This window comes from Acanthaster planci, linkage group LG04 (assembly GCF_054643075.1).
Source record: "Acanthaster planci isolate LZ-2023a linkage group LG04, COTS_SCS, whole genome shotgun sequence".
NCBI lineage: Eukaryota > Metazoa > Echinodermata > Asteroidea > Valvatida > Acanthasteridae > Acanthaster > Acanthaster planci.
The window spans coordinates 18,419,530-18,430,543 of record NC_141780.1 but is presented as its reverse complement, the minus strand read 5'-3'; the positions used below and the strand labels follow the sequence as shown (position 1 = coordinate 18,430,543).

The window sequence follows — 11,014 nt, the reverse complement described above, 5'->3', positions numbered from 1 at the left end:
TACCGGCGCTGGCCCCGTTCAGCCCTTGCTAGTCACCGCGGTGGTCCGGGACAGCTCCCACGACGGCCCGGCCCGATGAGTGTAGCCTAGCTTTACGATGCTACACACACGTACCGTAACCCACTCCTAGTTAAGTTACACTCGTACACAACTTCCCTTTTCTGTAACTTTGCCTTTTGTGTGTTGTATGATGTTAAGCTACACCTTCTTCAAACCCACATTGAACTTTGATGAAGAGAAGTGAGAGCGATAAACCAACAATACAGTCTGACTGTCACCCAAACCCCTTGTTTCACGTCCACCTTTTAATAAATTGTTGACCCCAAATATCACATCCCGTAGACACTTATAAAGTCCATGCTACCATCGACTTGATATTTAGGGAACGCAACAGTACCCAGGACTGACCTGGAAACGATACAAAGGCTGTAAACGTAATGCACATAGCTAAGCTGTGGTAAGTCATTGTGCGTGGAAAGGGGAACGTATGAATCCTCGCGAGAAAAGGACTATTTATGGAGTCGAGGTTGAGCTGCAAGTAGCTGAAAATAATAAGGTGTTGCTTATGCTAACCCTGATAATAAAATAACCTGTGTAACACACGTACCTTGCTTATAACTTGGGAGATTGGTAACAGTTCCGTTTGAGGTTTGTCAGTATATCTGCGCATAAAATCACCCTACTTTGATGACCGAGAGGTGCCTAGATACAACCTCGTTTCCTTTTTTTTGCTATGCTATAGCCTTTGTTCGTGTCGCTTCAGTTTATTTCCAGGCCTTTTCATATACATTTTTATGATTTGTCTAATCAAGTTGTAGTATATCTCAACCGTCAAAAGAAAAAGGAAAACAAAAAACAAAACAACAACAGAAAAAGGCCAGTGGTCGTTAGTGGCGCAGCTGGTATTTTTGCTTTGTATTTAGCTGAAAACAGCTAAAACTAACAATTAGGTCCCTTACGCTCTATAAGCGTTAGTCCCAGGGTGGACTGTTTCCGCTGTTTACAATCTTCGTAGCATTGAAAAATAAAGGACAACATAGTCAATATTATTGGCTCCAAGTCCTTCATCTATGGTGTCTGGTGGAATATTGCTCTGTGAGGGTGTAATGATCCACCTTAGTATAGGATCGGAACCGAGTAAAGGTCATATTCTTTTTTCCGTGTAGTGGAGTTCTAAGACTCCATTTATTCACACCATCCAACGTTATACATAAATCACTCACATTCAAAATTTTACATCGATTTCCTGTTCAAAAATACGTCACAAAGATAACATTCAAACATTTACATCCAATATAATGGAAAAATATTTTTTTACAAATACGAATTTACAATATAAAACATCCAAATTTTCCTACTTTTGGAAAGTCATGTTTGTTCTCACAGCAAAAGCTCTCTTTGCTATTTGAAAATTACCCTAGATCACGAGCTTTGATTTGAGTGTTACATGAGCCTTCTCCCATGAAAATTGGGCACTCTGGCGCTATTTTGAAAACTCTACCCTTATCACTAAAATCCAACGAAGTGATTGAGTGGTACTGCCAAACTGTTTTGTATATTATGATAAAAGCACCTATTGTGTTACAGAATCCGACTAATGTAAGACTGAGTATTGAAACATAACTGGACCGGGGCGACTGTTGCAAGCATCTTTAGAAAAACGCCCACTTGCACAGGGTCAGAACTTTTTGTTACAATTTCAAGTGATGCATCTATATCCCCCATCTCTACAGTACAGTTATGTGCTTTGATAAAATGGCAGAATTAATGTAATAATTAATGTATCGCTTCAAAATCATTAGTATTCTTTGTAGTAAGGATGTACATGTAGGCCCTACATTCATTGGAATTCGTAAAGAGTTACAAATTGGAGTGCTGGCACGGGTAATTCTTCCCGACCATCATGTTCGTATCTGCCTTTGAGACGAGAGCCTTTGCATGGCCTTTGCATGTATTCTCTCGACCTAGGCATTCAGTATGTCGTTCTGTGCAGCGTCACCGCCCCCAAACTTCAGTGTCTCAGTGGGTCAGCAACCCTTGGCCTTGAACCCTGAGATTAGGTTTGTACTTTGGGTTTGGCGATGTAGACAAGGTACACAAGTACAACGTGGAGCAAGTCCAGAATGCTGTGAAGTAAAATACCAACCTTTGGGTAGTGCCATTGTATTCTGAAGGGCTCATATATTCTGGATGTACATGTAGTGATAGACATGTAAAGATAGACACCATGCGACTTGTGTAGATTATTGTGGATCATTTTTATAGAGCCTGAAAGTAGAAGGTCACGCAGCGAGCTTCCAGACCCCTCGCGCGGTCTGCGTATGGGGAGATTACATGGGGCCGTTTTATATTGTTCGATAATTTTAGGAAGGATTTCTGAATTAAACCAGCCCAAGAAATAGTTTTTGTTTTATAAATTACCCATATAAATTATTCCATATCGGAATTTTCCGTTTGTCGTCCTCAAGTAATATAATTTGGAAATGTCACATGGAGATGAGTGAAAACGATTTTCATTAGCGACATTTCACTTCCGGCAATATCTTTCCTAGGTTTCCTTGTTCGTGCACGTTTGTTTTCATTCCCTGTGCTTTCGTAAAAACGAGATGGTAAAATGTTGCAAAGATTTATCTACCGGTAGTGGATGGGTTCTACATTCAGTCGAGTTGACCTGACACAGTTCTTGTCAGCAACAGTGATATTAAACATTAGAGTTTTCTGTGAACGCGGAATATTGTATTAAGTTTATTTCCTTCTAAGTTACAAATTAGTTCAAATATTTTTGGTCTGTTTTTATTTTGGCTATTACCAACAGACTCCCATAAGGTATAATTCCGTAACTGTTCACCTGCGTAAAAGACCACAGCATTGGACTATTCATATATTTTACATTCTCGAAAGTGATAAGGTCAGAATTTAGCAGGATATTTCTCGTTTAGGTTAAGTAATGTTTCTATAAATTGATACGCGCGCTACCAAATACTCTACAAAAGGCCCGTTTACAAGTTGAGATTTTAATAAGGAACTGAACATAGATTTTACTAATTCTAAACTCTTTTACATGTTGTTAATCCCAGGGTTCTGGAAGTGCGCCATCAGGGGTTAACTTCCAGGCTCTTTTCCGGCCGTCAAAACATCCATGTTTGTGATACGGATCATTTGGAATAATTGTTATTAATTTGAAGATGTATCTAGTTTTTCTTTTTAGATTCGTTTCGTTAATCGATTTTTCTGTCAAAACTTATAGAGTTATTACAGTAATAAATCTTCAAATGTACATGTACTGTCCATTATCACGTAGTACGTGCAAAACATGTTACATTACATTTCATGATTACTTTTTTCCCCAAAAATATCGCAACAGGTTCAACCAACACCTAGCTAGCCATGATGTCTAAAGAATTAAGAATAACTGGATACCCATTTGTATCACTGTGAAGAGAGATGTACTCAATGAGTCATTCGTTGGTTTGCTGTAAAAAAAAGGTGACTTTTGCAGTTGAGTTCGGACTTAAGCCTAGTTTCCTGTGTAGTAGTAATAACGACCACACAATTAATCTTAATTTAGATGCAGACAGTGACGGAAGAGACAGTTATTTGACCAAAAATACTAACAAAGTGGCGTCCGAAATACTGGCACACAATGCCCATTTTGTGTTGTACCACTAAACTTAGCTAAACTGGGTACATGTACTTCAGAATCAAGGTATTTACAGTAACAATCGGAGTCTGATTTCTTGGTCATAGGGAATCAAGAGACTGAATATGTGGTACTTTAGCGGGAGACACAAGCTTGTTTGTGGCTTGTGGACCTATATTCGAGACAAACGGTAAAACTGCGCATGCTTAATCGAGCTTTGCCAACTGTGTATTCGTTATCGTGGTAACAGGGAACTTTGTGACCAACTCAATACAGGACACCTCGTTAATGGAATTCAGTTAATACAGCTTCAATGTTTGCCGACATGAACAGTAAAAAATTCCACTTGATCGATCGTACACTATAAAAAAACACAAAGTTCATACAATTTCAGTTCCATTCGTTTCAGTGTAGTGTTCCCACACTGCAGCTCCTTGTAAACTGCACCCTGCTTACAGCCAATAAAATGTCTGTAAAATCAGGTATGTGCAAGTACATAATTATAAGCTTGGGTTATAATTATTGTTCTGCCTCAGGGGGACCTCGTTGTTGACTGTGTGGAGTAATCGAACCCGGCCACGGCGTAAAAAACGCATACTGGGTCTTATTTTTATATAACAGGTTTTGCCCTTACCCAACGTATATCAGTAAGCACTGTATGCTCAGTGCTTGTCCGAGAGCTTGCGAAAAAAAACCTCACAAGCTTACTCGGGTGGGACTCGAACCCACGACCTTCTGCTTACTAGTGCAGATGTCTTAACCACTCGACCACCGAGCTTGCCGGGGTCGGCTGACCGGTCCGAGTCAAATGAAGCAGCGGGTACCGCGAACTATACAGGGTCAACGGGCAGTCGTACTTGACACGTACAGAACGAAGTTCATTTTAAAAGTAATAATTACGGTTAATTGACATTACTTCGCCACTACAGGATTGAAAGGTACGGGCTGTCCCGATTTGTTTTAAAATCGATGCACAGGCCTTTTATGTACTTTACTTTTCGGTGTTCATGTTCAAATACCAAAATACACATGACAAGTATTTGAAACTGAAAGGATTTGCATCATATTTTTGTTGGACGCGGCAAAAGAGTCACAAGCGTGGTGTATATCATACAAGTGGTACGACGCTATGTAAGGCGCTACGCTAAGGTGATGAACCTGTTAGGTACATAAACTATTATACTAATAACCTCAATAATAATTCCACTTGCGCCAATCGTGATTAATAGAGGGCATGAAAAGGATGCACCCGGTCATCTACCGAGATTGGTCATAATGTGCCGTCTCAGCAAGGTGTCTTTGAAAAACTCTTCGCAGGTTTCTAAAATTACAGATTCAGATTTTTTTTAACACTCCGAAGTCTTTGCCTGCGTAATTGGCCGTTAATTGTTGTTAATAGACGTACGTGCACGGTTGCGCTACTCACGCAACTGAAAGGGAACATTGAACATGCTGCTCGTACGAGATGGGTATGAGATTTCGAAAAACTTGCAGCAATGGAATGAGTTCTCATCATCTGATCGGTGCAATGAAAACACAGCCTACCTTCATAATGTCAAAGAAAAGCCCGGCATACTCCAAGCATTTTTGGAAACTTTGGGAGGAGCAAATAAGACACAGGAAAACTGGTTTTTGCATACCTGCTGTTATATCTACAGGGTTGCGGTCAAAGTCGGACGTAGTTCAACCTGTAAATTTGTTCTCTCATAAATGACTTTTGATGAACACACAACGGGCGATGCATCGTCATGTTTTGCCTCTGCAAAGGGAAGTTTTGTAAGTGCGTACTGCCTCATTCAGTGCTCTTTCTTGTCCATCATCCCAGGACTTTTAGAGCGATTGAGCCATGGAGGGCGAGTCATCTGCGCTGAGGGATACCTGTTTGTGTTTGAGCGTCGTGGGTACCTCAAGGCAGGCGCCTTTGTTCCAGAGGTTGTCCTGGAACACCCAGAGCTCGTCCGTCAGCAGTACCGGGAGTTTGTTCATGCCGGGAGCGATGTAGCCCTTGCCTTTACGGTAATATTAAATTCAGTGGCGGTTCAGTGTTACTGCTGTTGTATCATTTCTGGTATAAGCCAAGGATCTGTCTTTTAAAAAGTGCACTCTACATGTAGAATGTTGCTGAAATTGTTTAACAATGTATTCAAACCGTGAGTTGCTTTATCAAAAGTTGTTGGCCAGCTGGGACAATCTTACCACAGTGGGGAAGATTTACCTAAAGTCAGAGCTCAGTCCATTCTGAGTCACTACAAGGCCTACACAAGCCACCCATCCTGGGGACCTAGGCTACAGACTATACGCGTGTATGTTTAAAAGAAATATGAACCAAAAGTTATAATTTTTTCCTACTTCACTACAGGGGTACTGTCCTCAGAATATTAACATGCTTCCCCTCAGTATAAAAACAGTGCTTACCGGATGATTGCATCTCAATCTGTATGTTTATCATGCTGCAAAGCACTGAGATGGGGGCCTTTCCTATCTGATGCATAAGTTTCAACACCAAATAACCTGCTACAGAATATTTACTGGGTGCATTTAATAAAAATGAATCATGCCAGCGTGAACGCTTCAGATCCGGTACAATGCATTCTAGGTGTTAAAATATGCTTTATTTGAGAGTTTCCTTTGGACTTGTTTTCAAGTACTACGCTCATCGTGAGAAGCTGGCTCCTATCGGCTGAGAGGCGGACCTGGAGCGGATTAACCGACAGGCATTACGTATCGCCAGAGAAGTGGCCGACGAAACCGGTTCGCTCATGGCAGGAAACATCAGCAACACCGAGGTATTCGACCCGGACGATCTGGACTGCATATCAAAAATCGACGCTATGTTCAAGGTAAGGATCTTTAAAGTGTAGCTCCAATGATTTTTTTCTTAGACACAACTTCTCTGCAACTTCGTACTCTTCTTCAACGTATAATGCTCTTTTAAACTCCTATTTGATTTAATGCATCGAGAAGTGCACTTTTAAAAATTTAAAATAGAGATGTTTTCCAGTACAACTTAGGGTGCTGTTGCTGTGTTGCTATCCAAGGAAGACATAACTCAGTGCATAGGATTGTCTGTTTAAATTGCAAACCCAGAATATACTTACTGAAAACATTTCTGAGAAAGGGATTGATGTTTGCTATGCGAATATACAATGAATCAGCAAAGAAAAGAAAATTTAGTCCAGCAAAATGTATATGCAGGACTTTTTGTGTACAAACCAATGTAACACTAAATCTTTCTTCATATAAAAGGACCTCAAAGTTTTGTTCATGAATATGGAAATACTCAGCGAAAAATCTAAATTGGCAACAAAATACTATTCAAAATAGTGACAACAAAATAGTCAAACAAATTTTGACTGTAAGGTTAGATGCATTTTGAAAGTACGCATTAAAAACAAAGTGCAGCTACCTTTAACATACCAAAACGCCTTGACAACCTCCGTGAGGCTTTCCAAACTACATGGACTTAATTCCTCTTAATTCTTCGTTAATGTACAGGAGATTTTGTATAAGGATTCTTTTATTAATGGGCTTCAGCTACAAGCATTTTATCATGCACTAGGCTTGGTCAAATTTACCCGGAATCCGGTCCCTTCCGGCCTTTCTGGGTGATTTTGGCCCTTTTCGACCCAGAACAGTTGATGTTTTTGTCCCAGAAAGGAGTCAGGCTCTAAAATACCGGATTCCAAGTCAATCTGACCTGGGAGTCTAGTTGTGGTGTAGGAGAAACAACATTATGTCGGACACTAGCGTTGTTCAGTTTCCTGATGTATTTACGTATTCCGCAAATAATAGCTACATCATGGATATATTTGCATTCTATTTTCTTTTTTTTTTTGCATTTTCCTTTCATTAAAATGGAGATTCTTCACAAATTAACACTGCAGTATTTTACCTAGAGAGTCTTTTATTAACCAACGAGATTTATACTCAAACTGACATTTCGAAGAGATAAGCTTCAGAAACTAATCTTCTGTGGATCTGCTACACCCTTAACAGTCCTGTAAGCCGCAATATCTCGTACTTTGTTCGTGGTTTGGTGATCGCCTTTTTTCAATAGCATAATGATGAGAAACGAATTACCTGTCACTCAAACTGTAAGACTCTTCTTCTAACAACAGGAGCAGGTGGAATGGGCAGTGCAAGAAGGGGCTGATTACATTGTAGGAGAGACATTTGGAAGTTTTGGGGAGGCCATGATCGCGCTGAAAGCAATCAGGAAATATGGCAAAGGTACCTTATATTAAACCCACGTAAGGAGCTTAGACGTGTTAATGTGAAACAAGTTGAATTTATATCTAAACTTGAGACAGAAAGAATTTAAAGTGTCACCAATCGGAATAAACCAACGTAAAAAGCTTGGATCGTAACTGAAATATGGACGTCAAGGCGCCACAAATTTACTCATCCAAGCGTATTCCTCGAAAGTGACTCACTACTGTTTATTAATTATGATTGTATTACAATAGACAAAACCTGCACAGTCCCCATGCCAAAGGAGAACGTTTTTAGCACAGAAAGCGGTTCTTCCAAGAATGTGACTGCTTCTTAGGAACTTCCTGCTGTGTATTCTTGCATCTGACGGATGCAAATAAGGTGCCGTTACTGACACGCGTGTAGACTTGACTCCAGTCGAGATCCTCCATCCGCGACGTTGTGCTCGTTTATGCTTTGGATATGGAAGCTGCCCGGCGTTAGTTGCTTTGCGCCTTCTAATTGTGTCCAGAAATCCCGACTTTACGAATCTGCCCACTGAATGTACACAGCGAGTTAGCTCATCTACTTAAGGAGGTACCGGCCAATCAAATGGGCAGGCTTGTTTTTAAATCGTTCATACATTCATTATAATGAACGAGTCAACAAGTCTGACCATTGGGATTGGTGGAAATTACATGTACATTATGCCAGATCATCTAGTTCATATGTAATAACGAATAACTTCATTTCACCGACGAAGGGTCTGATTGTCTTATCTGTCTAGTCAGACTTACTTACCGATGACACACGTTGTATCTGTGAAATTTAGGCTGTCAAAATGAGGGCGTCTTATAAGAAGTTATGCAAGCGGCTGAGCGCGATGACTGTCTACTGCTAGTGACGGGTGGTCTGAGTTGGAGGCGAGGAGCAACGTCATTACGACTTGATTTAAGTCTAAAACGTGTGACGTAATATACAAAGGGCAAAGACCGCGGCGTCTAAGGTGCTAGAGAATTAGCAATTAAGCCTTTGAAGTATTTTGAAGCATTAATATATGGCGAAAGTTGTCAGAACAACGTGGTGCCAGCAACCAGTGCTAGATATTAATACAACAACTGCACACTGTTTGGGTGTAGGCCTTCCCGCCGTCATTACTCTTTCCCTATGCCACAATGTTATCAATGGTCAATTGTGCACTTTCGACGGTGTGGAGATGTACTCTGCCTTCCAGCAGTTGGAGGAAGCGGGTGCCGACGTTCTTGAAACTCAACTGTGCCCGAGGGCCTGAAACCACGGTACCTCTTCTGAAAGATATTAGGAGAGTACTAAAGGTAAATGACTGGCTTTGCATAGGGCATCTATAGCTTTAAGTAAACGTCAGATAATGAGTAACTATCCCACTCTTGTTTAAAACGGTCCCATTTACAGCAATTTTCCAATACAAGTTCAAATTCCTCTTCAACACTAAGAGTGCAAAACTAAGTTGGTTATCACATTTTCCCTTGTGAGGCTTCGGATCGTTAGTTAATCAGAGTGACATATATAAACACATATGATAGTGCTTTTGAAAAATCCGCTAGAATGCAATAGAACCTGGGTACTAAAATGTAAACTGACTCGATTCCTCTATAGAGATAGAAATATTTAGTTGACCAAGACTGTGTCGACAGTTGCGAAAGTACTGCGTCATTGAATGTGTGCACCAGGTTCTCCCCCGGCTGAGTTACACCACTGGCAGCCAGGCTGTACAAATAGATCATCAATTGGTATTTTTCAGGTCCCAATTGCTGCCCTACCAGTGGTATATCGAACAACCGAGGCTGCCCCTAACATGCATGCATTGAAAGATCCATTCACAGGTACCGTACTCTCTTTGACTGGGTAGTGGTTACTTAATGTCTCTCCCTATATTGGTATAAATAAACACATATATTTACTTCAACTTTTTTGGATAAAAAGTCCTTTTTAGGATGGGTTAGACTATAACTAAATAACCAAAAAATGTGGTAATTACTTAACAAGTTTTGATTGTAATAGTAACACTGCAAAGCATGGGCTCCGTTTTGTTTCATTTTTTACTGAGGAGAATTCTTTTAAAAAGTTCTTCACTGGCAAAATAAATGCAACCTTGAATTGAGTCTTAGACGTTACCAAATCCTGCATACACTGGTTAAAGAGCACTTATACATCTTTCATTAGAGCATCACCGAATGAAAAGTTTTTTATATAGGTCTTTGTTGACATTCCCCTGTGCTGGGATCGCAAATTAGTTTGTGTAAATACCAAAAAACTAAGTTTGAGACACCGATTTTCAAAAACATTGTATGTCGGGAGGGGGTCTTATGTTTTTACATTTTTTGCTATTAACTCTTGTGGGCCTACGAAGTTTCTGGAAAGGTTACATAACTAAACTATTCCAGATAATCTGGAAAACTTTTAGTTATTGTAACATTTCCAGGTGATACTGCTTGCTGCCACGTGGTATTTATTTATTTATTTATTTATTTATTTGGAGGGGGGCATTGCTCCAAAACTTCCCTCTTACCAGCTCTTACCAGACACGCAGTACCCCGCAGCTCAGAAACAGATTTTATGTTGCCATTGAATTTGTTATTTAGCCATTGCTCATTTTATGAAGTGTAGAAAAACAAATACAGCATGGTTTACTTCTGAAAAGTAGTGGGAAATACTCGTCACCTTGGGACCAGTATAATACAGAAGCGAAACATAACCTTGGTGTTGACTCTAAGCTGTTTTGCTTTGCATCACTTCACAGGTAAGCGACTCTTCCCGACCAACTTGGACTGTGCGGCCTGCTCTCGAGACGGCATAGTGGCCTTTGGTAACCAGTGTCTCGAGCTAGGCATTCAGTATGTCGGTCTGTGTTGCGGTAACGCCCCACACTATACCCGTACTCTCAGCCATGCATCGACACCCAGCATTGGGGGAGGAGGGCCCAACGAGATTTGGCAAGGATTTTCCAGATCCCGTCCACGGGTTTGAATCCAAAACCTTAGAGCGAGCAGTCTTTCTATTGTACCGTAGAACGAATGATGGATTAACCAAAAAAAATATTTCAAATGTTAGGTAATTCTAATTCCTTAACCTGTATGTGTGAAGAAATTGTATGGTCAACATATTTAAGAAAATCAAATAATTAGAAGAAAAACCTTGAACAAA

The 11,014-nt window shown here is 40.3% G+C and overlaps 1 protein-coding gene and 1 pseudogene across 3 annotated transcripts in view; one reads left to right on the top strand and one right to left on the bottom strand.

Moving 5' to 3' along the window:
• The window catches only part of LOC110986942 (uncharacterized), a 20,665-nt gene extending 19,954 nt beyond the window's left edge, over nucleotides 1–711 (bottom strand). For both annotated transcript variants that reach the window (XM_087135665.1, XM_087135666.1), the window contains exon 1: nucleotides 608–711. The gene's annotated coding sequence lies outside the window, so the exon portion shown is untranslated. The remainder of the gene's footprint in view (nucleotides 1–607) is intronic.
• The window catches only part of LOC110990180 (betaine--homocysteine S-methyltransferase 1-like), a 13,055-nt pseudogene extending 2,041 nt beyond the window's left edge, over nucleotides 1–11,014 (top strand). The window contains exons 2-7 of the transcript XR_015425008.1: nucleotides 5,466–5,656; nucleotides 6,286–6,480; nucleotides 7,759–7,870; nucleotides 8,971–9,165; nucleotides 9,612–9,693; nucleotides 10,611–11,014. The product of XR_015425008.1 is annotated as a betaine--homocysteine S-methyltransferase 1-like (transcript). The remainder of the gene's footprint in view (nucleotides 1–5,465; nucleotides 5,657–6,285; nucleotides 6,481–7,758; nucleotides 7,871–8,970; nucleotides 9,166–9,611; nucleotides 9,694–10,610) is intronic.